The sequence below is a fragment of the Eschrichtius robustus genome, chromosome 3 (genome assembly GCF_028021215.1).
Source record: "Eschrichtius robustus isolate mEscRob2 chromosome 3, mEscRob2.pri, whole genome shotgun sequence".
Lineage (NCBI taxonomy): Eukaryota > Metazoa > Chordata > Mammalia > Artiodactyla > Eschrichtiidae > Eschrichtius > Eschrichtius robustus.
Genome location: NC_090826.1, coordinates 161,025,715 through 161,048,528, shown reverse-complemented (window position 1 = coordinate 161,048,528; position 22,814 = coordinate 161,025,715). Strand labels below are relative to the sequence as shown.

Below are 22,814 nucleotides of genomic sequence, written 5' to 3'. Positions count from 1 at the left end.
AAACTAAATTTTGTAGATCACCTCTGCTTTTCCTCCCAAACTTAAAACGGAATCTCAAATATAACGTAGGAGATTCTATCTGGAGGCAAGTAAATGATTCTGCAGTACCACATGCATGTTTTCCTTAAATATTTTCACACATTAGGCCATGTAATGTGAATATAAATATGAATATGAAAATAAAAAGCTTCTCCCAGCACTTCATAATAAGATCCCTTTTGGGTCACACTGAAAGAAATTGCAGGATGAGAAGCTTCTGTAGTCAAAGACGATGTATCTCACCCCACTGTGACTGGATATTAACCAGTGGATGGGTCAATATCCAATCACAGTGGCTCCTAAAGAGAGAAACTTCCTAAACAATTAGAACCTGAAGAATGCAAAGGACCTCATCACTAGCACCACTGTGAATAATGACACTGTGTGTGAGCTCACACACATAAACACACACACACACACACACACACACACATACACACATTAGGTTGGTTCTTTATTCTCTAAATATGGGTAAGTGATATGAAAGTTTCCTTCAATTAACTGGCTTAGTTATTTCTAACTCCTAATCTTCTTGTGGGCATTTCTCATCCATGCTGCTTTAGTTTACTAATTGAGATATTTACTGTCTTGTCTTGCCAAACTAAAAATAAACAATTCCATAAAGCTATCACTACTAGTCTATGTACTGCTGTGGAACTTCAAATCACTGGCTTCTAATCATAAAGCAACATAAGGAAAGTCTGTATTGAAATCAGTCAATGCATGTGGTAATGTTGTAGTATAAAATTCCAGAATGAAAATACACCCACACCTCAATCAAATGGATAATCAGGGGGCCACGCTAAATGTGAAATAAGGTCCCTTCTGGTACTTCTAGTAACAAACACCCCGTGGACTTGCTCCAAGGTCTTGCCTCACACTCAGTTCCAAACTGGTATACTGCAACACATGGATGGTCCGTCGAGGCCACTTTTTGCCTCCCCAGTCATACCACGTATTTTCCGGCCATGGAAAGCTGCACATGTCTCTGTGTTTTGCTGGGATGTTTTTTTCCCCCGCCCACCTCACCCCTCTCTGCCTCCCACCAACCCGTCACCCCTGTTCAATGTATACTGCTCCTTTAGGACCTGCTCAAAATTCCCCTCCTCTCTTTCCCCTCTCTCCTAAATTAACTGTTCTTTCTACAGTGACATCAGTATATGCTGTGTAGGTATGTATCCTACTAAGATAGCATTCATCACACTTTGGTTATTGGTTTACTTGTCTGTCCCTTTTTGCCATCTTTGTCTCTCTATACCATGAACCCAGCTCAGTACATGGCACACAGGAAGTGGGCAGTGAATGTTTAATGAACGGATGTTCTTATACACTTGCCATAGGGGAAAGAAGGCTGCAGTCTTTAAGTGAAGCTGAAGAATCTGCTCAAGTCTTATATGAGGAGGCAAAAACTTTCCAGACGTGAAAAAAAAGAGAGAAGAGTGTATGGAAGAGAATGGCTCTAAAGGTGTTGCCAGGTGGAGATGCTCCTGCTGAAGGGGTCAGCTTGAAGAGAGCACTGTGGATTCTTTCACTGAGTAACCATCCCCAAGACAGAATCCTAGCTAGAGCAGGGGATATAGGTCGGGAGACCTAGGACTCTGAGATCCCCAGTAATCGGGTGACAAAAAAATGCATTGTTCAAAGCCAATACCCATTTGAGAGTGAAAAGGGGCATTATTAATAATTAATCGTAAGTAATTATACCATGACAAACAGTCATAACTGGGACTACCCTTTGTAAACTGGGGCTTATGGTTCACTTACACAAAGGGGCTGCCAGTCTCACCAGTAATTTTCAGAATGAGGAACCTAATTACTGATCTCCTAAATTTACTAGAGAAAAGAACTACTGTCTTATTGTTCTCCGTATAAAACAATTTCAAAGAATGCTCTACCAACAAATGTCGTTACACATCAACTTTTGTTTCTTGAATCCTTGCCCAACTTTTACTCTGTTTAAGAAACTACACATTTTATTTTCAATTACATAAAAACACGACATATTTTTGCTTTCCTACCTTCTTTATGTACCCCTTTCCTTGTATGTTGCCCTCTCACCTTGCAGGTTCTTTCTGACTTAGCAGGTTTTTTATAAAACCTTAACATTTTAGAACTGAGAAGGAATCTCAAATTTGTTTAATCAAATCCTCTCACATTGTAGTTGGAAAAAAAAAAGGAGGGTCATAAAGAATTAGAAATCTTCTCAAAGGTTATTGTAAATGCTGTAAAGGCAGAGGTGGGATTCAAAATATTTTGATTTAGGAAGCTTATTTTATAACACTCTACAGGTAATGCAATAATGGGTTGAAAGAATTAATAAAAACCACTTAGTTATCCAAGGAAGTGATCAGAGAAGAATCCAAGCCAATTCATTTAATATTTAACATAACTCTGAAAGACACTCTGTTAGGCACAGGTCAAACAAAGATACATAAGTATGGCACAGTCTCTGTCCTAATAGGGAATTCAAAATGGCCAAAATAGAAGGTAAAAGGTGAAATATACCACAAGAAAGGTACTAGGGAATAAAACTACTAAAGCATAGAAAAGTAAGAAGTCAATTCCAGCTGGGTGTGAGAGCCTTGTGAAAGATAGCTGGGCCAGGCTTCCCCAAATGGTTTTTATTCAGTTCTTACTCAAAATATTGATGATCTCACTTAACCAAACTTATAGTTACCATATTTTACAAATTGGAATAAAAGCAATGGCAGTAAAGAAGAATTTCTTGGTTGTTATTAAAATAAGGCTGAAAGATGTGTTCATAATAGCTAAAACCTGGAAACAACCTAAATGTCCATTAACTGCTAAATAGATAAACAAATCGCGGTATAGCCTTACAATGGAATACTAGAAATAGTAGTAATAAAATAGTAATAAAAAGCTATTGTTACATATGACACCTAGGTGAATCTCAAAGACAGTAGTATGCTTAAAGAAGCCAGGTACTGAAGACATATTTTATGATTTCATTTATGTGAAATTCTAGAAAAGTAAACAATAGTGTGACTGGTCAGTATTTCCAGGACCTGGAGGTGGGGGATGGGCATGAGGGAACTTTGGGGTTGATAGAAATGTTCTATATCATGGTTATGATGGTTCTGTAACTGGGTACATTTGTCAAAACACACTTAATTGCAAACTCAAAATTGGTGATTTTTATTATATTTAAATTTACCTCAGTAGAGCTGACTTTAAAAAGGAGCAAATGCATTAGAATAGGAACATCCACCTTTTCCTCCAAGTTATCCACATCACCTGTGGCAACACATGGGCGTGTGGGCCAGGTCGATGTTTACTTGATGACAATTGAGAGTTAAAAGGAGGGAACAAGTACTGGGTAGGCCTCAAACACAGACTAAGCATACATTGAGGTTTAGTCTCTCCTTTTTTCTGATTATAATTCTGGCTGATTATATTTTCTGAAATGTCATTTACCATGCCATTTAAAAAATGGGATTGAAGAATTAACTTTACATTTCTAATCCTCAACTTTTCCATATCATTTATTATTTTAAATCTTGCTATTTAGAAAAATCCATGTCACCGAGCAAAGATGATTAATCAGATTTTTTTTAAAGTACATTTAAAATTTTACTACTACATTAAAGGACTGAAAGTTTCTGACGATCCTAAAATTCACCAGTGAGTGCGGCACGGAAATGATGAAAGCCTCAAGTCTAACCTGAGGACAAGGACGTGGTGTTGCCAGTGATTTGAGGCACCAATCCTGTCTGCCATGTTTCTATTCACCTTTTACTAGTGACTGAAGTATTAGACACACAACCCTTTTGGTTAAAAGGTGTTTCCTTTTTAAAGTAAAATATAGAGAGCTTTGTGACAGTAGCATATTGGTGTAACAAAATGTATGAGACCATTTATAACATACTTACTAGCTGAGAGCCATTCTTGATGGAATTACAGAGAGAAGCAGCAGGGAGGTGTGGGGTGCTGTTGTGAGTTAAGATACATGACGTCCACTTGTCCCAATAATGGTGATATTATCTTTGATCACTTGGTTGATGTTATTGGTGTGCTGGAAAATGTTTAATAATTGATTTGGGGGGCTATCCCTCATTTGCAGTGTTTACCAATTTTCATTGTAAATACTTCTACCAGGTCCTATTTTAATAATATGATTATTATCTATTATTCTTGTGCACTTCTTGGCTTCCTATTCCTACAAGATGTTCCAGTTTCATCTTGTACTGTCCTTTACCAGTCTTGGAATCAGCATTTGCTCAAGGAGCTCTTGTGCTTTTCGGTGGAGAATGGTATTTAGAAATCAAGATGTGTCACTAGGTGGTACTCATTGCTACTGACAAGTCTTGGCTTCTAGGTCACCTTAGTAGACAGAGCCAGTATATGAATATACATATGAATATATAAATGTAAATACGAATACTTGTCTATACGTCTTTATATGAATATATACATACACATTCAAATTGATGTCTGTAATTCCAATCCAATAACCTAGGTAGAACCTAGTCTTCCCTCTTTCCCTAAGTGTAACATTATTCCTCAACAGTGAGAAACTTGGAATCCATTCTTTAACCCACTCATTTTCTCAACCTTAGTATATACACAGAAGTGCTTTCTAAGTTGCTAATCTACTATGGAAATCAAATCTACGAGTAACTCGAATTAAGTATTTCCTCACAGTTTTTTGTTTTGCTTTTTTAAAAATTGAACTACAGTTGATTTACAATATTGTGTTAGTTCAGGTGTACAGCCAAGTGATTCAGATTCTTTTCCACTGTAGGTTATTACAAGATATTGACTATAGTTCCCTGTGCTATACAGTAAATCCTTGTTTTTATCTGTTTTATATGTAGCAGTATCTATCTATTAATGCTTTTTTTTAAAAGCATACACACCATTTTTTCCCTTGATTCTCTTTGTGTTCTGGGAAAACCACATCTTAAGAGGCAATGGAGGGACTTCCCTGGTGGCACAGTGGTTGGGAATCTGCCTGCCAATGCAGGGGACACGGGTTCGATCCCTGGTCTGGGAAGATCCCACGTGCCACAGAGCAACTAAGCCCGTGCGCCACAACTACTGAAGTCCGTGCGCCACAACTACTGAGCCCACGTGCTGCAACTACTGAAGCCTGCATGCCTAGAGCCTGTGCTCCACAACAAGAGAAGCCATTGCATTGAGAAGCCTGCGCACCGCAACGAAGAGTAGCCCTCGCTCGCCGCAACTAGAGAAAGCCCGCACACAGCAACGAAGACCCAACGCAGCCAAAATAATAATAATAATAAATTAAAAAATAAGAATAAAAAAAAGAGGCAATGGGGTACAGTAGAAAACTCACAGAGCTAGAGGATCCAAGTATAGTATCTACCTCCTTGTTACCTATGTGATCGTGAACAAGTAACTTAATTCTTTTAATCCAGGGGTTCTTTCTGAAAATAGGGCAGGAAAAAAGCCTACTTTAAGGGTTAATAATTTTAGTAACCTGTTATTTACTAACGTTTAGCATAAGCTAAGCTCTTTACATGTATTCTTTTATTTAATCTCAAACAACCCTAAGAGGTAGGTTCTCTTATCCTCACTTTATAAATGAGGAAACTGAGGTCTAGAGAGGGTGTACAATTTGTTCAAAGTCCCCCAGTTATTAAGGGACACAGCCAGGAAATTCAGGCCTACCTGAATCTAAAGTCCATAGTATGAATCTCTATGCTTCAATATCTTACTCTGTCAGGGATGCAGAGAAATGAGATAAAGGATGACAAGAGTCTTATTTCAATTATCCGTGTGTGTGTGTGTGTGTGTGTGTGTGTGTGTGTCATTTACTACCCATATTATCCATCTTGATAGCCAATCCCAAGCTAGTCCTCCTTCTCCTTTCCCATTTGTCCCATATGTTATTGGAACACTTCCTCCTACAATGACGCCATCAATTAGTTGTATCCTCCTTAAAGAAATATATTGACTTTTGCAAAAACATTAAAAGGCACATAAATACATCTCCTGCCTCAAGCTTATCACAGACTCCTAGGAAAGATAAGACGTACATATCTGAATTGGAATGTAAGTGCCTGAAGAATAGAGACCTTTGTTTTGCTCATTAATTTATTCCAAGAGCCTGGAATGGTGCGTGGAATACAGTTGTGCAGTCAACAAATATTTGATGAATGAATGAACGAGTGAATGAATGAATGAACAACTGTTAAGGGACAGAAAATACTGAGTATCCTTACAGGTTTAAGGATCCTCCTACCTACTGATTAGAAGAAGAGAATGGGATAAAATAATCCCTATTTTGGCCAATAGTTTAATTTAGTTTTATTATTGTTATTGATAATAACAACAAAATAAAAACAAAGTAAAATCAGTAGACAGAATGATATCTTCCATGTTTGAGAAGAACCAAAATCCTGTACCTGTTTACTATTAACAAGGACTATGTTCTCATATTTGAGCAAATGTAGAAATAGAGGGATGGAACAAATAGGGAAAGGAAAATACAAGAGGGCTAGGATTCAGTAATCCCTACTTCCTCAAGCATGCAAAAAACTTCATGGCATTATACATATTTCCTAGAGGAAATTATTTCTATTTTCTTCCCTGCAAAGTATATCAGAATTTTAAGTACAATGTTGAAAGTTGAGTTATCAGATCAGAGTGTGAGTCACTTCTAGGAAAGGAAGCAGAAACAAAAGAGGTCAACTTCTTTCAAAGGAATAAACACAAAAGAAAGGAAATAATTCACAGAAACTTTCCTAAAAATATTTTTCCCTCCAAAAATGTTCTCTTATAGTATCTCCAAAATAATCTGAAAACTCTAATCTTCAAGGCCAAGGAGGTGTGCTAGACTCTATTGCCAGCTTCTATTACACCTTCTGAATAACTCACATTTACTTAAGACAAAAACCACAGACTTTTACCATCTCGTCATCTTCCAGTGTCTGTGCTTTCTGTTTTACAAAGCACAGTCAGATGCATTGACCTCTTTATTCTTCATAATAATTCTGTAAGGCAGGGAGATGGAGCAGATATCCTTGTTTGACAGATGAAGTATCTCAAGCTCAGAGAATTAAGAGATTTGCTCAACACTGCACAGCTACTGGTAAGTTTGGTGTCCTTTCCATTCCACGGCATTGCCTTACATGAGGAGTTTAGTAAAATTCTATTGCTCATCCAATTCAACAAATACTTAAACACCAATTTGTGCCAGGCACAAAAGTGTGGGGATGCATCAGTATACAAGATACAGACCATGACCTTCCCCTCAAAGAGTTCATGGTCTAGTGAAGAAAATAGACAAGAAAAAACAACTAAAATAGTAAGGTAAATAATAAAATGGAGCTAAATTCCTGCTATCATACAGTGGATAGGACAGGAGTTGGGGAGTTGCTAGGCACAGTGAGGGAGGATTTCAGGAAGCTTAAAATATTAGAGGCTTAAAATGAGTAGTAATTAGCCATATAAAGAAAGAGAGGAATATTGTTACAAGTGAAGTGGACAACTGGTGCAAAGGCCCAGGAAAGAGAGAGAATCAGGTGCCTTTGGAACACTGCAAACAGCTTTGGCACGAGTGGAGGGTGGAATATATGTGTTGTGGGGTAGAAGCGAGCAGTTGGTGGAGGGGAGACTGAAGAAAGATGAGACTGGAGATGTAGGCAGGAGCCAGAACATGAAGCTATTTTTAAGGACTTCATCCTCAGGGAAATAGGGAGCCAATGTAGGGTTTTAAGCAGGGGAGTGTTGTGATCACACTCAAGCTTTAGAAAGATCACTCTGGCTGCAGTGTGGGGAACAGATGGGGAAGGGACAACATTAGAAGCAGGGAGAGCACTTATTACTACAGCAATAGCAAGAGCAATTTTGGTAATTGTTTCTTAGATATAGTAGATATCATAGATAGATACTGAGACTGAATAGCCATCAAATGCACATTTCAGGATTTTCAGCCTTGAAATTTCTTAAGTAGCTCAGAGGTCTCAGATGCATTAAGTGCTTGTCTTGATCAAAGTTCCTGGGAGAATGTTAGGCCCTCCTATATTCTATTTTACAATACCCATGGGCCCAATTCTAAAGACTAAAGAATAAGAACAAGCATGCTTTTGCATGAAATAAATTAGACCATGAGTTTGCCTTTGCATCTTCATATTGTCAAAATATTCATATTTGCATCTCTGACTTTTCTGTGTAAACTGATCACATGGGTCCACTCTTGCCTTTCCTCTCTGAAAAATATCAGTTTACCTACATATTCCCAATAATTAATTAATCCTTCTGATGAGTAACTTCAAACTAGACATCAGGAGGATCAATATATATTAAAATGACATTTCTGTAACCTCTCAATGGATCTGCATTGCTGTCAAATTGCAGTACAATTGACTGAAAGAGTTTATATTCTATTATAAAAATGTTTTGGAATTAATTTCTAGGATCCAGTTTTAAATTGGGGACATGTTGATTACTTTGTGGCATTTCTTCAGAAATATGCTATTAATAGCAAGAGTTAACAATTATTAAATACATGTCATAATGTCTCATTTCTCAAGCATAACAGAGTAATGCTTCATTTATCTGGAATGTTGGGAGATGAGCCATTCCACGAGAATTTTCCAGGTATTAGACCCATACAGATCTGACCATTTGCAGTAGAAATGTCTAAAATATATTGCATCTCTGCTTCCTTAAGCAAACTACACCAAATATAACAAAGTCTTCATAATCAAGGTTCATAATGCCTGCTTGCAGCTGCATTCCCTTTGCTAGGAAGCTCCTAGGAATCACTGCTCATTGTTGTTATCTTCAGGTATCTACCACAGGGCCTGGAAACAGCAGACACTCAATACGATTTGCTGCATGGAAAGTCTCAGGTGCTATTCTAACAAAACAGAAAGCATACAAAAGCACTAATCTGCTTCTTACAATTTTTTTTTTATTGATTGGTTTGCTATGATTTGCCGCCATGTTTTTTGTTTTGTTATGTTTCAAATTTTTTTTTAATATATAAAACTGATGCTTAGGATAGTTCCACTGATCCTACACAGAAAAGTGCAAGGGCTTTGTGATAGTTATTTGCTTCTTAAAAGTACTTCTAAATTTATATCTCAGTTTATGGCTATGTGTCAAATGGCTGAATTTATCAGAAGTCTACGTCTGAGGAAGTAGGGAAGCTCTGTAAGAAAGACAGCAGGGTTTTCATTGTTCTAACGTGATGACCTTTGGTCAACCACCCAGTATGTTTGTACACAGAAATCAGGATTGTGATCTGCTGACTGACCTTGGCTTGATAACAAAAACACAGTTCATTTTTAAAGCTTGATTAAGATCTCTATAACCTCTCCATTGTTGCACAAACCTCTGGGGCTGAAAAATACTATGCTTACAGAAGAAAAAAACTGACCTGAGGCCAAGTTTTCAGATTCTTACTCCAGTATAATTCTCACTCTTCTAAATAAGAAAATCATTGTTCTTGTCACAGTAATTAGGTCATTTTCCTCATCAAAACATTTTTCCTTTTAGTCATTACATGATTTAACGTTATTTCTATTTGGCTTGTTAACTCTTGCTTGTAACTATTTTTATCTACATCCTTAACTGTTTCCTCTGCTTCAGGAACTTTAAGTGTTTGCTGGATTTTCTTCTTCCTCAAGCCATTTCTAAGCCATCTCTAAGCCATCATCCTCATCATTCTTATAGTTGCAGAACTGTCCTTTCTATTCCTGAGAACCTGCTTTTACCTTTATTCTAAAGCTATTTATATTCAAGTTCATTTCTAGGAGGCAGCCTGTCTTGAGCCTACCCAAACCAGCAGAATTTGTGCCCTAAGAAAAGGAACATGAGCAACTAAAATCCTAAACTACGTCTAAAAATAATGTCGTACTTTTGGCCTTTATCCCTTAGTACATACATAAACTTCACTGCCAGCAGGGCTGGCTTGGTCATTCTTTGTACACAAGGAGGTAGGGATTAAGGGTGCATACTTTGGTGTCAGCCAGACTGGGCATCAGAATCTCCATACCTCCACTTACTAGCTGTGTACCCTAAGTGAGTTACTTACCCTATCACTCAGTTTTCTCGGATGTGAAATGGAGTTAGTAACCGTACCTCTCCTTATAAGACTAGCATGATATTGTATGTAAAATACACTTAGTATAGTACTGACACATTGTAAGTGTTCAAAAATATCAATTAGTGCCATTATTATTATCATTATTATTTCTTGAAAGATGACTACTCAAAGTGTAACAATCAATATAATTACTTCAAAGACAAAGCACCTTGAGGAAAGAATAAAAAATTTCCTCAGTTTACTGATAAAACCTACATAGGGGGAGGTGGTATTGCACAGTGGATGTGAGCTTGGGCTTTGGACACACACAGTCCAGATTTGAACCCTGGCTCCACTATGTACTAGTTGAGTGACACCAGAGTGGAACTTCAGCCTAAGGCTTATTTTACCATTTAATAAAATGATATTATTAGAATATGTGAGATAGTCTACATAAAGCAACCAGCAATGTCCAGCCCAGATCATCATTTGAAAGGTGCCTAAATTCAACTAGTGGACTGGCATCTAATTATTTGTCAAATTTACTTTCCATAGCTCTTAACATGTAAAGGTAAAGATGGGACAGTAAGATATGGAAGAACTTATTGTAATTTGCTGCTTGTACAGCTAACTCTTCAGCTGCTTTCTCTATCCTCCTCCTCCCCTCAAAGTGACAGTTCCTCAGAAAAAAATTAATCAAAGTTAGTCCTGGCTACCAGCTTTAAATTAAAAAGCTGACATGATTTTCTTATTTGTACAGAATGATTCCAGTTATTGTAGAAATAGACGTTAGGGTTTATGACTGCATCTACAGTGGGCATCGTGGGAAAGCCAGGAAAACTAAGGAACAAAAGGTCTCGGGCTACAGTGGCTTGTACGGCAGCCACTAGCCACATGTGGCTACTGAGTACTTGAAATGTGGCTAGTTTGAAGATAGACATGCCTCAAGTCTGGACTGCTGTGAAGAATTAGAAAAAAAAGTAAAATATATCTAATTAATTTATATCGATTACATGTTGAAAAGATACTATTTTCTATATATTGGGTTAAGTATACTATGTTGTTAAAATTAATTTCACTTGTTTCTTTTTAAATATGGTTATCTGGAAATTTTAAATTGAATATGTGGTTTGCATTTCGTGGCTCCCGTATTTCTCCTGGACAGGGCTGATTTGAGCATAACTCCTTTTCTCCTTCCCTAAAGCAGAGCATCATTTTTAATCTTGATGTTCCATAAATCAAAATAACCATGTTGCCAAACACTGCTAACTCTAAATGTCTCACGAAGATATAAAATCTCGTAATTCTTATAAAAAAGCCAAAACTATTAAAATAACATTTTCTTATCTTGATAAACTTCTCATTTGCATCAGCCAGTCACCATTACTTGAAAAGGAGAAACAAAGAAGAATTCTAATAGAAAACTAAGAAAAGCTAAAGCTGAAGTAGTCACCATATTATACAAATGTAAGCAATACAAGCTTTTTTTTTTTTTTTTGTAAATCAGATTTGGTTTGAAGCAACTCCCAAAATACATATTCATATTTAAAATTAAATTATAAAGCAGATTAAAAAAATATTCCATACAGCCAAGCTGGCAACTTATAGAAAAATGTCCAGTTATATACATGGATTATAGGCACCTAATAAGTTAATATGCATATAGTTGGAAAATATTTATCATTTAATAGTCTCTCTATAATTGTTAAATGGGAAATAGCAGACTCTCTACGATCCGCCCTCCCACAGATTTCTTTCCTGAATCTTCAGCAATCATTCTCATATCATTCATTCTTTGTTTCTAGTAAGAAACTAACAGTTTCAAAGTCTATCAAGAGTATTAGTTAGTCAATCAATCTGTCAACCAGTTTTTAATAAACTATCCTACTGCCTGGTGAGTTAATCTGTTGCCTTTGTAGTTTTTACTTATTGCAAAACATTATCTCCATTTCATGAAATACAAATAAGCTGCTGAATGGTTTCAAACCTCTAGAAACATTGGTGGAATTTATTTGTTGAGAGAAATATAATTCAAGGATCCGGAAAGGAGAATGAGTGGGAAAGCCAGGACCACACATAGTAAGCCCTCATGAGAATCACAATTCCAGTCATCATTATCATTACAAAGTCGTTCTTTATAGAAAATCTCACTTGAAATATTTATAAATTATGGGCACCTCCAAGTGTATTTATAGAAACATTAATACATTATGAGTGCTAAACTTCTTAATTTCTAGAGCTTACTGCCCATGAGTTGCTGCATTTCTTCAGAATACAGGAAAGGATACACACAGAATGGAGGAATATCAGTATGCCAAGAATGGAAGGAGAATGAAATCTACTGCAGAGTTTGACTTAGGGTCCCATACTTTAAATCTGTGCCAATAACCCCTAGCAGAAGATTGTTTAAAATAATTTATACCCAAAAGTACCCATAATGTTTTATTCCATAAAATCTTATTCTAAGAGTCAAGCTTTGAAAGGTACATAATTCAATTAGCTGACTGGCATCAAGTTATTTAATTGTCAAATTTACTTTCCAGAACTGTTAACATACAAAGGCGAAGTTGGAACAGCGGATATGGAAGAACTTGCTGCAATGTCACTCTGACACAGCTAATTGTTCAAGTAACGGTCAAAGATGTTCCCCCTCTCTCACTTCCATTTCAGAGCACTGATTACACCTAAAGTGAAAGTTACTTACCTCCCTGCTCTCTTTGTGAATGAAAGTAAAGTGGGAGGTGGGGGCAGAGACTGAAGTTCCAGAGGCACAGATGAGATAGGAAAACAAATAATTCCCACGTGATAATTCTCAGTTGTCCTACCACAAAATAATTTAAATTATTTTGTGTATTCCCCAAAACCTGATTCCTGGGAGATATGTAGAGATTTAACAGAAAAGTTTCCCTAAGTCATAAAAATTTGACTGAAATACTGAAAACTAAATTTCTTTCTAAAGAAAGTCATACTGTGTGTTAGCATATTAAAATCTCTGAGAAGCCCTACTGTCAAGAACCCTATTTAATTCGACTTTCCAAAAGGAATATTTTGGAAAATATTCACCCACCACCATCAGAGGCAGATAGTACAAGGGATAAAACCTTATTCTGGAGCCTAACTGCCTAGGCTTGAATCCCAACTCCACCACTTGGTGGTGCTGTGACCTTGGTCAAGGTATTAATCTGCAGACACCTCGGTTCTCTTATCTGTAAAATGGGGCTCATGGCAGCATCCACCTGGAAGGGTTGCATGGAGATTGAGTTCATGTGAGTAATGTGCTCATCATGGAGTAAGCAGTGTGTCCAGGGAGCTATATTTACCACCACCCCCAGGAGGAGTGTTCCAAGAAGCAGTAATTTTTGTTTGTAAGCTAAACCTCTTTGCTTTTTTGTTTCAAGAACCAATAACCATGTGCCCGAGTCCAAAAAGAAAATTATTTTCCCCTTCAGCAACAGGTTGTGTGAGATTTCTACAGAAAGATTTTAATGTGTTTATTCAGATTAGTCATATTATCAATGAATACAAAGGAGTAGTATGTGGAATGCAGGGCAAAGCACTAGACCAGGAGCAAGGAGATGGCGATTCTAGGTTAATTTCCACTAAATGACTGTTGACCTTGGGCACGTCACTAAACTTCTCTGCATCTCAGTTCTCACATATTATAATGGGTATTGGCCTACATGGGAGTTTCATTAATTCATTCATTTAAGATGATCTTCAGTTCAGGACAGTTTATAAATCTAAATACACTGTTTTCTAGATTTTACACACAGACACACACACACACACACACACACACACACACACACACAAAGTATGTAGTTACATAAACCTTGTCCACTAGGTTGTAGGATAACTATAAAGAAGAATCATGCTCTCTTCAGTTAAAAATTTTACAGTGCCTAAATGTTCCCTCTACAGCTGGAATAGAACATGCACTCAATAAATGTTGAATGAATGCCTCTTTAACAGCAATCAACCCGTATCCCTTCATTCAAAAAAAGTTCAAGACCCCTATGATGTAAGACACTATGCTGGGTACAACTAAGTTTACGTATTTCTGGAAAGCTATTAGTTTTACCTATAAAGAGCTTGCAATTTAATTTGCAGTATGAGAATCAGATGATGACACTAATTGTTGCAGTTTCTGTTCACTACCTTTCAATTTGAATCTCATAATTCAAGTGAGTCTCATGGTATTATTTTATACAGCAGCACCATGCTATGAACATTACTGTAAAAAGGTGTTTAGTAACTATGATAGAAGAGATGGCAAAATCAGTATATTACAGTGAAAGCAGGTATGTTCTAATCAATTTTATGTAAAATTTTAGATTAATAAGAATATCTATTAGATGAAACCTTCGTGACGAGTTGGGGGAAAAAAGCATGTTTTAGAGCTGATTTTTAAAAATCAGGTTATCAAATTTCCTTTTATTAGAAGACATAACTATTTCCCTTCAAATGTATAGTTGTATGTAGCCTCATCCAGTCTTTAAAGTGACCAAAAGTGTTGATCTCTACAAACAATATGAGCGTAAATAAACATCTTCTATAACTGCTAATTAAATCTCAGTTCTCCTCTTTACAGACAAAAGCATGCCATGGATCATAGACATTTTCTCTACAATCAGAATATCCCAAAGCACCCTGCCCTAATCGAATGTAATCTATTTGATCTAGGCTGCTCTGAGATGGGGAATGTGAATACGGTGCTCACTGAGTTTACTCTGAGTATTTAATCTTTGTGAGAAGAATGCAGAAACTCTTGTGAATAAATTATTAGATCTTTAGAATCCCAAAATAATTGTGCATTTTCATTGTTTTTTCTAGTGATTGCTTTATAACAGTTCCTCCTCTATTGGCATCTTTTTATCAGTAATGTAACACAGGAACTTTTCAAGGACAAGAGTGGAAGACAAGGGCCCACATAAATGGCATGCATGATGTGACCAGACAGACGATTAGCAAGATGTCTTTAGTTTGCAGAGAGAAGGTTTCATTTTCATAGGTCTAAGAAAATGTTTTAAAAGTCCTCCCCTTCTTAGCCCCGCTGTAAACTGTTCCTATTGTAAATGATACTTAATTTGCAGGTGTCTGCCTAAAGGCAGGTCACTGAAAGTCAGTGAAAATCAGGGCAATCTCAGCAACAGAAATTAACCTGAAGATCATGGCAGGTAAACATATATTTCAGAGAGCATTATTCCAACTGAAACAATCAAACCGGACTTCAAAAAATGAACAGAGACTTAAAACAACAAAAGCAACCAACGGCATCTATTTTAACATTGCAAATTTCTTAGATATTACAGATGTCACCCAACAGTGCGTGCATTTGCTTCCCATATGTGAACAAAACTGAGGCATCACAAGATAAATTTGAATGGAATGTTAATCTTCACTTTAAATTTTTTTTCTTTTCCTAGCTGACGACACAATTTTAGTATTATCATAACGGAGCTTCTGGCTGGAGAAAATTAAATTAATGGATGGATAAAAAAAGCTTAGAAACTTAAAAAAAATAAACAACTTTCAAATATCTATACTTGATGGTGTCAAGAGCCAAGATGAATGTATTTCAATTGCAACTTCCAAACTAAACTCACAAATTACTACCATTATGCTAAGTGTTAGCTACCCCACTGTGCAGTTTTGCTTTGTGAATTTTTACCTTCCTCTATGAACACTTTTAGCCACTGATCGCACAGCCTTTCAATGTTTTCTGCCTTTTCCTTTAAATAAACTGGCTCTGGCTCCTTCCATCTGGTTCCCCTTCCGTCAGCAACCCTGCACCTGTTCACACCTCCTCTCCTGTTGGATTCCACTGAACATTTCCTCCTCTGCCAGGGCTATTCTGGCACTCGCAACCTTTCTGTCATTCAATCCATCTGTCAGAAGTGAACTTTGTTTACCGCAAGCTTCTGCTTTCTTCTTCAAGAAGCAAAGCCCCTCAAGGTCATTGTCAAATGAACTGTCGGTATGGATTTAAATCCTCTACCGCTAACCAGCAGAAGATGAAGTTCTGTTGTGTAATGTACTTGTGAAAATTACTTTTGGGTTCGGGAAGACAATAATTTGGAGTCAAAGTAGTAAGACATAGTGTTTTAATGATCATTTGTAAAACCAGACAGCTGATATGTATTCCCTTCATGTGTGTCTGCACTTCTTATTATATCAAGTATGAACTATGTATAAGAAGCAAAATAAAAGTTTTAAAGTGAAATCAAAATATCATAAACAAGTTTACACTATGTAAAAATTGCTTCATACTATATAGCATTAACTTGAGGAATAAATATTTTCACTAATGAATTAGCCAAGGGAAAGAGTATTCCAATTAAGAAATTTTACACTGAAATGCTTAAAATGTACAAATATGTACCACTTCAATTATAAGCTATATATTAACACACAGCTCCACTAGTGCTTTGAAAACCTTAACCCATGATATATAAATCAATTCATGTATATTTTAAATTCCATCATTTAAAAAATAAACAATTCTGCTTAAATAATACTCAGATATATGTTGCCAAACAAACACATCATCTATCTAAAGAAATGCAGTTGTATCAATAGGCCAGTTTTGTGAAAGAAATAAACTCATAGGAATTAGGGGAAAATGATACTCTCAATTAAATTTACTCTGTGTCATCTACAGCTATCAAGTACTTGCCCTACCTTCATAAATTGAACATGAAATTACTTTATGTTGAATTATTCACCACTATTTTAGACAACTATATTCTTTAGGAAAAAGGCAAAGCAATGACTCGACTCAAATTTCTTATAAGAAAAAGGAAGATCACCTTTTAGGAGAAAATATATTTTAACCAAAGCACTGTTACAAATGTAAAGCTAAAAGGCACTTTGTTCACAATGTTGCTTTTATAATTCAGAAGAATTACCCCAAGATTTAATCTTACTGCATGTGCTTTTATGAAGTAAAATTAATCAAGTCTGTAAACTTTTCTATATTATTTTTAGAAAAGATAATTAAACATTTTTTCACTGCCACATAATTGAAAACAGGTTTTATTAATAAAATGAGTCTAAAAACACACAATTTAAAATTTGAATCTTAGGTTTGGACTGATTAAATGTAATTTATTAAAAAAGACTTTGTCAGAGAAATTTTTCAGATGCGTTTTAAGAATATTGTAATACTAAATATAAAAGTAAAAACAAAAACCAAAAAACGATAGCTTAAAATCCAAGTACAAAGACATTATTTTTTAGCTCTAATTTCAATTTGATTACTAATCTCCAAAATACTCTATATCCTATAAATCACTCTTAGGTAATATATATAATATAATTTAATATATGGATTTTGAACACAAAATATGAATTCTAAGAGGTGCTTTCTCTTTCATCTTCCTAAAACGTAATTTCTAAATAATTCCATTTTATGTGGAAAAAAATTCAAAAATAGTATCTAATTTACCCAGCAAGTTTGTTAACACTGTTCCGGGTATTTTTTCCCTTTAGTGTAATCTGTGCTTTGACGGTAGTTTGGTTACCTGGATCCCTGCTTCTGAATAGCATGGAAAGAATACTGCTAATTTGATCACTTCTACGGTCTGATTTGCTATATAAAAGAAAGAAGTATTAGCAAAATGCTAGTTTAATAGAGGCTGCTTAAATTACCGTGAAGGAACTCTTCATTTTTAGCAAATTGCGTTTGAAAAACGCACTAGTAGGCTTGTTTTGGAAAATTTGTATAATAAGAACATAAATAAAAACCACTCAGTTTAACATCACTGATAGTCACACACAGATGCATGAATGTGCACACACACACACACACACACACACACACACTTTTCCCCTCCATAAATACGTAAGAAAAAGAACAGGGAAATAATACCACGATTACTTTTACAGATTAGCTAATTTAAGGAATTCAAAGACTACTGTTAATGTTAATTTGCTTAATGTATAACATGCTTATTTTATCTCTTAAATAGCAAACACTAGGAAAAAGTTTTAGATAGTTTGCTACCAACACGGGAAACACAAATGTTACAGAAAAAATAAAGAGGCATTGAAGCAATGTTGCCGGGTTGCACTAGAGAACGGGAAAGCCGTTTCTAAGGGCACTGCCAGGTAAAGACCAAGAGCTGATGTCGTTCACATCCTTTAACATCAGTTTTCCTAAAACAGCATAGGGATGTAGGATGGAAGGTAAAATATTTAAACTCCTTAATAAAGAACTGACCTTAATTTATCTACATTCTGAATGAGACTAATAGTTCTGCTTTTCTAAGAACTGAAAATGATGAAAATACTATTATTTTCCTCTGGTTTATTGATTTTTCTGCCTATATATTCATGAAGTCTTTTAATACCAGAGGATATTCATTCTTCCACCCCCTTCCTCAATTACCTTAAGGCAAGACCTTCTTTCAGATGTGGAAATATTTGCAGGACTGCAGGACAAAGAACTGAGACATTTTCATAGAGTTGATCAAGGGGGAAAAACGGATTTGCAAGATTCTGTTAAAGGGTAAGAAGAGACTAAATGACAACTTCAAATCTGCCACAATCATTTACTAATGTGCTGCTATATCAAATAAGTCTAATTTTTTGACAGCACCAAATTAGATTTATTGCAGAAACTGCTGCATAAATAGCATATGGCTATGTTATACCACCTATTTCAAATCCTGGTAATGTTTCCCTTCCCCCTTCAAAATGAATAAATTGAGCCAAGCTACAAACCTCCTGCGAAAAAAGAAATATACTAGTTCAAAAACAGATGTAGGCGATCTGGATTTCTTTGTTAAAGACATAGTTTTAGCATGAATGTCCCACCTCTATATTTAAAAAACCATGACTCCTTAATAAGTTATTAAATTTAGCAAGTCAGTTTTCTCTTCCATTTCTTTCAGAATGACTTAATTTGATTTTTGTTTTAAGGTTTTAGGTTCTGAATTATGCTTACATTTTGATGTTCAATCCACAGTTACACGGGGGAAAAAAGAAGGGCAAGTGGCTCTGAATCAAGCATGGCTTAAATCAGGTTATGAGAAATTATTAAGCACAAATGCATGTATCGTATGGCTGCTTTTGGTTTTCATTTGTGAAAGACGTGGTAGAAATCATATCAAAAAGTCTTCCCTAATTTTAACTATAGCTTTGATACTGCAAACTCTTTGATGCATAAAATATATAAAGTGATCATTCCATGTGCCACACTATACACATTAGGACGGCAGAAACGTACAAACTGCAAAAATCAAAGTTCCATGAAAACTGGGATTGAAAACTCACACGACAATTCCGAGATGGGCAATTCTTCCTTTCTCAGTCTCTACCCTGATACCCACCCTACCCCCAACTGTGATGCAATTCAACTCAATTTTTCTTTTTGAACAAAAGTTTCAGTTCTTCCTTAGATGGGAAAGACATTGCAAGGTCTTATCTCAGACCAATGGGCACACCACTGCAAACATCATGGCACTCGGCTACCCCGCAGACTCCCTCTCTGTGGTCAGTCTTCCCAGCTGCCCTATCTGTTACTGTCTGATTAGTTCTGCTAAGGAGCCCCTCCCCTGCCAGCTTTCGGTGCCATCTGTTCTACACAAGATGGCTGCTGCCCAGCAACCTAACACTGCCCTCCTACCTGGCACCCGGCTACCATCCTTACCCCAAAGTGCTAACACAGGTTCTCACTGCTGGCAGAGTCCGGATTTCATTACTACTACTTTGACAAGTGCAGGGTTGTTTGTAATTTCTCTTTTATCCTGATTTTGATGGTACAACCACCTCCCACTGATTCAGTTTGCTTCAGTTTTGTTGCTCACAGATTTTACTCTCCACATTAATCTCCCTCTGGCATGTTACTGCATCTGTTCCCTTTTTTATTATTAATTTTCAAATTCCCACCATTTTTGACAAAAAGGAGGTAATCTACACTCTGTTTCTGCCCATTTCATTTTCTTTAATTTGGAAGATAAGTATGAAAGCATGCCAAAGAAGTTAATTCTCCGTTAACAGTTTATTTTCTGGCATCCCTAAGCCTTTGTATATGAAAAACAGATAGGAATAAATGTTGACTGAATCACAACAACATAGTCGGAACCATTCCTGAATTTAATGAAAAGCAAACATATGAAACAGCATTTTTAAAGTTTATTAGTTTTATGAGTTGTCTCATGCTGTCATTCGTCCACTTTTAACACTTTTAATTCTTTGTGGAAATTAGTCTGAGTGCAGGATCTGAGTTTGGGTACATCTATAGTTCTGACATGGGCTCTATTTTCACTGTAGATTAATTTTATTATTCCTTAATATAATTATCATCTTTCTTCAACCCAAACATTGATGATTAATTCACTTGCAGATGATTGCGAATAAATGCCTTATTTCAGAAATAGGCTAAGAATAGAGAATTGCCATCAGTGCAACAAAGCAGAGCTTAAAGAGCCCCTAGGTTGTGGAGCTGCTTCCATTAGGTCTTGTTTAACAAAGAGTTAATATCAGGAATGGCAAGATGGTTTTTCCTCTAAAGACAAAGAGGACTACTTAAGATTTAGAAAATAGGAAGTCATATATTTAACAATATATGTGTCCCTCTTTGTGTCCCTAATTTGTTGTCACCACCACCACCACCTTGCAAAAAAGGACTTGAGTAATTTGATTACTGTCCTAACATTTTCTAGATTGAGCAACACATTGTGACTGATAATTAATTTTACATGAATTCATATTAATAGCATAGGAGTCCCTGAATAGATGAGCAACACCTCAGATTTACAGAAACCTGAATGAGTTTAAATGATTTTCATACTCACATATATCCTCATAAAATCACAGTAGAGATCTGTAGGAAATAAAGTACAGTAGGAGATTTTCCCCAAGGCGACAGAAGATAATCATAAACAGACCTATGCCCAGCCAGGTGAACCACACTTCAGATCTGCTATTGGAAGACCAGAAAATCTAGAACACTGCTAAAACCCACTTATAAGGCCCCATCTTGAACACTCCCTACATCTATCTCTTGCATATATTCCAGTAGTGACTTGTTACTTTATTTTATATAATTCTTTTGTGGGTACAGTTATATTTATAACTACTCCCTCAACACAGGGTGCATTCTTTTGGTAAATCCCTTGGTCAGCAATAGGCTTCTTGGAGGTAGTCACACATAGGTGTCAGAGGGATAAGTTACAAAGACACTGGTACCCTCCCTGCAGGAATTCCTTTGACACTCTCCCTGTGCCCCACCCTCCCCATCGCTTGGTCAGGGCAGGGGATGCTCAGCCCTCCCACAGGTGACCTGCGCTTGCTGGGGAGAGGCCACACAGACCCAAGGTGAAGCAGTCTTTGCTCAGCTGGTCATCGGCTTTACAGGCTGCTTCCAAACATTTTCTGACCTCTCTTGTACCCACTCTGAGTTCCTGAGTTCAGGGAACTGTCTCCTCTGCTTGTCCAATCTAATAGAGTAGTAGCTTAATAAAAGTTTGTTTACTTCATTTGGGCCCTGGTCCTCCATGAGACATGGCCCGAGACGGGCACTGAGGAGACTGGATATACTCCAAGCCTCCTCTTTTCTCAGCATCCTTAAAACGAGCTTTGATTCCAGGATTTACCAACCAATGAATCACTCTACGATCTACTTGTGGGTATCAGGGAGACATTAAATTACAAGTGAGTAATGCCTAATACTAAGTTGATGATCTTTTATACTTCTTTTAGCTTAAATTAGTATTAGAGAGCAGAGCTTTCCTGCAGAAAATTATTCAGACTTAGGGCTACTAGGATAACAATTCTGCTCTTGCTTTTTTTCTCCTATTTTCATTGAACTTGATGTTCATTGTTTTGTATCAGGCAAGTGGTGTGGACAATGCCTTCTCAGTTTCCTCTGGGCTTCTTCAGAGAATGAATTGGCAGCCACCGCCACCATGCTCCAGGCTGTGGGCCTGTGAGGCAGGGAGAAGAGTACATCCCCAGCGTGGATTTTCATTGCACACACATTCGGGCTTCACAGACTGAGAGAAGCAAGCCAGGGAACGTTAAGCAGAACCTTCAGAGACACATTCCCTGGCAGCCTCTGACTCTAACCTCTCCTGCCCCGGGCCACGCTGAGACCAGGGTTCTTAGCCCATCAAACAGGTGGAGCAGAGTGGGCTTGGGCAACGTGGTGCCCACCAGAGCAAAATGAAATGCCTTGTCTTTCCTGGCTCTCTGACAGCCTGTTCCCTCTGATACTGGGTGGGGGAAGGAAAAGAGGACGCAATTTAAAACAGTACCAAGGCTGTCTATTTCAAGACTTGAAGATGTTGGTTGCACATATATCCATTTAAAATTATTTTTGACACGTTCTCTGCTTAATTTATTCATGAAAGGAGTATAAGGAAAAAATGAGCTTAACTTTTAAATGGAAACTTAAGGCTAAGAATTCCTCAATAATTTGGAAAAAAAAGATACAGTTCACTATGGAATAGCAAGAATACATGTCAAGGTTATACCGTTCCCTTCAAATGAAGAGATATTGAAAGCTTGGTCTCTTGACCTAAGCTAGTTGTCACCTGAAGAAGAGTGCAGTTCCTTCTGAATTTTTCACTAACAACAAAGATGAAAGGCACGTTTATCCAGCATTTACAGAGATCTTGTCAAACAGCCTGCTGATGAACTTGGTGCTGGAGACACAGAGATGAAAAAGGCCTGCTTCCTGGCCCATGAACTGAGAATTTACAACCCCCAAAGTATTTCTATTTAGCTTTGAATTATGTTTTTATGCTTCTAT

General features: G+C 36.8%; 1 protein-coding gene across 9 annotated transcripts in view; it reads right to left on the bottom strand.

The window, feature by feature from the left end:
- The window catches only part of SDCCAG8 (SHH signaling and ciliogenesis regulator SDCCAG8), a 282,699-nt gene that overhangs the window by 94,944 nt on the left and 164,941 nt on the right, over positions 1 to 22,814 (bottom strand). The window lies entirely within an intron of this gene.